This window comes from Culex quinquefasciatus, chromosome 3, assembly GCF_015732765.1.
Source record: "Culex quinquefasciatus strain JHB chromosome 3, VPISU_Cqui_1.0_pri_paternal, whole genome shotgun sequence".
NCBI classification, from domain to species: Eukaryota; Metazoa; Arthropoda; class Insecta; order Diptera; family Culicidae; genus Culex; species Culex quinquefasciatus.
In genome coordinates this window covers 86,271,057-86,275,599 of record NC_051863.1, presented here as the reverse complement: position 1 = coordinate 86,275,599, position 4,543 = coordinate 86,271,057, and positions in this window count along the sequence as shown.

The window sequence follows — 4,543 nt, the reverse complement described above, 5'->3', positions numbered from 1 at the left end:
AATTCATTTAAAAGAAAAAAAACCCATTTATTACTTTTTATTTTAAATTTTTTACACTGTTGGCGTAGTAAAAACTCCGGGTCCAGGAATTCCTGAAATTGCCAAGTTCAACTCTCGATTCCCGGGAAATTGAAAATCTCGAGAATCGTCACCCTCTAGCTACAAATACTAGAGACTCCAATTTCTGAGGATGGAAAAGCTATCTTTGCGGGTCTCATTCCTCAGGCGTCTTTTCTTATTCGACGTAGTGAACGAAAACTCGGACTGCCAGGCACTATGTAATAGCTTTGCTTTCGTCGCAATTCCAGGTGATAAGGTGATGTTCTCTTTAAAATCCCGAACGATGACTGGAGAAGTTATTTGAACCTTTTTATGAATGTTGTAAATGTTTTAATTCTGTCTGTGTCAAATTTACCAACGGAACGTCCAAACTTAGCTTTAAAAGTAGAATTAAGGGTATAGATTAGGTTCAGTCTGTGGATATTCTTTGTATCAAAGACGGTGTGACTAAATAATAATAAAAAGCTCATGAAAAGATGATTTCTATAAAAAGTTATATAACAATCAAGCCTTACCCGACAAACTTTGTTCTGCCTTTTTTTCGTTTGTTGACGTTGCTTTTCAGCCTCCTGTGATCAAAATTTGATTATACATAACTTTTCCATACAATTTGCCGATGTTCCGGAATCGGTTCCAGAGTGGCCAAAGTGTCAAGTGTCGAACAAAACCGTTGAAATTTTATACATATACAGCAATTCCCCACGAAAACAGCATGGAAAAAAACAAAAGTGCTCGGATCGGGCTCAAAATTTTTCTGAGGGTTCCCTGGCCGAAATAATTAGACCCGTATTTTTGTTTGGCCATTAGGGTGAACTACGCCGTGTTAGGGGGTCTGAAAAATGGCCATTTTCGTCGATTTTCGCAAAAACCAACTTTTCGAAAATCATAACTCCTCGCCATTTCAACCGATTTCAATTGTCTTATACGCAAATGAAAGGTGATAAGTTGGCCTTTCAAAGAAAAATAGTAAGAAGTTTCAAAAATCTAGCCTAACATATGAAAAGGGCGTATGAAACTTTAAAATGCCGTTTTGACGGTGTCTGGACCAAAGAGCCTATGTCTGGAAATATTTTTATCGGATTCCCCGGACATTTTTACATATTATACTAAAAAATGGGAGGAGTTCATTAACAGGTTTCCGAGATATGATTTTTTGAAAATAAAATCCGTGTTTTTTGACGCGCCGCGCGCAAAAACCGGAAAATGACGAAATTGGCAAAAAATCAACTTTTTTCTCTAAAACTGCGATAACTTAAAAATTTCAGCGATGACCCTGGGTACCAAAAGTTGCGTCTTTTAATTACAAAAATTTTGGTACCCAAACATCTATAGGTTTAATTTTAAAGTTATCGCAGTTTTAGTTGATTTTTTGCCAATTTCGTCATTCTCCGGTTTTTGCGCGCGGCGCGTCAAAAAACACGGATTTTTTTTTCAAAAAATCATATCTCGGAATTCTGTTAATGAACTCCTCCCATTTTTTAATATGTTGTGTAAAAATGTCCGGAGAATCCGATAAAAATACTTCCAGACATAGGCTCTTTTGTCCAGACACCGTCAAAACGGCATTTTAAAGTTTCATACGCCCTTTTCATATGTTAGGCTAGATTTTTGAAACTTCTTACTATTTTTCTTTGAAAGGCCAACTTATCACCTTTCATTTGCGTATAAGACAATTGAAATTGGTTGAAATGGCGAGGAGTTATGATTTTTCGAAAAAGTTGGTTTTTGCGAAAATCGACGAAAATGGCCATTTTTCAGACCACTCTAACACAGCGTAGGTCACCCTACAGCAATTCCCCACGAAAAAAGCATGGAAAAAAACAAAAGTGCTCGGATCGGGCTCAAAATTTTTCTGAGGGTTCCCTGGCCGAAATAATTAGACCCGTATTTTTTTGTTTGGCCATTAGGGTGACCTACGCCGTGTTAGGGTGGTCTGAAAAATGGCCATTTTCGTAATTAAAAGACGCAACTTTTGGTACCATAACATCTATAGGTCATCGCTGAAATTTTAAAGTTATCGCAGTTTTAGTGAAAAAAGTCGATTTTTTCCCGTTTTCGTCATTGTCCCATTTTTGCGCGTGGTGCGTCAAAAATCCAGTTTTTATTTTCAAAAAATCATATATCGAAGTATCGAAAAACTTCACCATTTTTTGATAAATTATGTAAAATTTTCCGAGTAATCCGTTAAAAATATTTTCAGACATAGGCTCTTTGGCCTCGAGACCTTCAAAACAGCATTTGAAGTTTTCATACGACCATTTCAAATGTTAAGCTAGATTTTTGAAACTTTTTACTATTTTTCCCAAATAGCCAAACTAAAAACCTTTCTTTTGCGTCTACGACAGCTAAAATCGATAAAATGGCGCGGAGATATGACTTTTAAAAAAAAGTGGTTTTTGAGAAAATCGACGAAAATTGCCATTTTTTGAACCACCTTGACACGGCGAAGGTCACCCTAATGGCCAAACAAAAAAAATACGGGTCTAATTATTTCGGCCAAGGATCCCCCAGAAAAAAATTGAGTCCGATCGGAGAACTTTTTTTTTGAATCATGCTGTTTTCGTGGGGAATTGCTGTATGTATGTATGTGACTAAAATTTTCACTGAGTTTTCTCAGTACTGGCTGAACCGATTTTGATCAAACCAGTTGCAATCGACTTGGTATAGGGTCCCATACATCGCTATTGAATTGTTTGAAGTTTCGATTACTAGTTCAAAAGATATGTGTAAAAATGTGTTTTCACATATATCCGGATCTCATTTTAATGCATGTAAACGATGTCCGGATCCATCATCCGACCCATCGTTTTTTTTTTTAAATTTATATTTATTTAAATTTCTTTTCCATGTACATTCATTCAGTTAAAATATTATTGAGTGTCCAATCACAAACGATGACTTTTCACCTCAATTTTAAATACTAGCAACTTTCATTTATTCATGAAATATTGTAGCTTTCGCTATTCAGTGATTTCAAATGTAGGAGGTCCTACATGTACAAAAGGGAAAAGGGATACCTTAAAACTAACTTATAAACTATATAAAGAGCGGATCAATGCAGCTGAAGACTGCAATGATTTTTGTCGAAATGCATCAATTATCTTATTGGACATAACATCCAAAGTGTCAACTTCGGCTAATTGATGAAGTTCACTGGTGCTGAACCAGGAGGAAGTTTCAGAATCATTTTCAGAATTTTGTTCTGAATCCTCTGAAGTTTTTCTTCCTGGTTAAGCAACAGCTTGTCCAGATCGGCACAGCATAAAGCATGGCAGGTCTGAAAATTTGTTTATAAATTAACAGTTTATTCTTGAGACAAAGTCTAGAATTCCTGTTTATAAGTGGATACAAACATTTAATATATTTGTTACATTTAACCTGGATACTTTCAATGTGATCCTTGTAAGTAAGGTTTTTGTCAAAACCAAGTCCAAGATATTTCACTTGATCCTCTCACTTTAAATTTACCTCATTCATCTTTATAATGTGATGACTTTTTGGTCAGAAGTAAAAATATTGTATAAAATTGGACCCAAAATGCTTCCTTGAGGGACGCCAGCACGTACAGGTAGTTGATCAGATTTGCTATTCTGATAACATACCTGCAGAGTACGATCCGTCAAATAATTTTGAATAATTTTCATGATATAAATCGGAAAATTAAACCTTTTCAATTTCGCAATCAAACCTTTATGCCAAACACTGTCAAATGCTTTTTCTATGTCTAGAAGAGCAGCGCCAGTAGAATAGCCCTCAGATTTGTTGCTTCGAATTAAATTTGAAACTCTCAACAACTGATGAGTAGGGGAAATTCTCGTATCTTTGACAGGTTAAGCTCTCGCTCCTAACTCCATCCAATTTGCTGATTTTCACTATTTAAACAACTAATTTTGCAAAACTCTTGGTAGAAACTTGCTTGCTCACTTCTTATTAAGTTATTTATCACTCGATTTCAGTTGAAAACGCGTTTAATTAGCTTTAATTGCATGTCAAAGTTCTGACCTGCCAACATTAGAGGCACGCTGGAATTAGATGCTGTTCCCCTAGTTGAATGCCCAAGGCGAAATCCAAACTGCTCATCAGCGAAAATTGAATTTTCATTAATGTGCGTCATCATTCTATTAAGAATTATTCTTTCGAATAATTTACTAATAGATGAAAGCAAACTAATGGGCCGATAGCTTGAGGCTTCAGCAGGATTTTTATCCGGTTTCAAAATCGGAATTACTTTGGCATTTTTCCAACTACTGGGAAAATATGCCAAATCAAAACATTTGTTGAAAATTTTGACCAAGCAACTTAAAGTTACTTCTGGTAATTTTTTAATTAAAATGTAAAAAATGCCATCCTCACCAGGGGCTTTCATATTTTTAAATTTTTTGATAATAGATTTTATTTCATTCAGATCCGTATTAAATCCAACCCATCGTTGGTTAGGTAATTGAAAGACCTATCCAACGAGTCCACAACATTGAAGATCTGG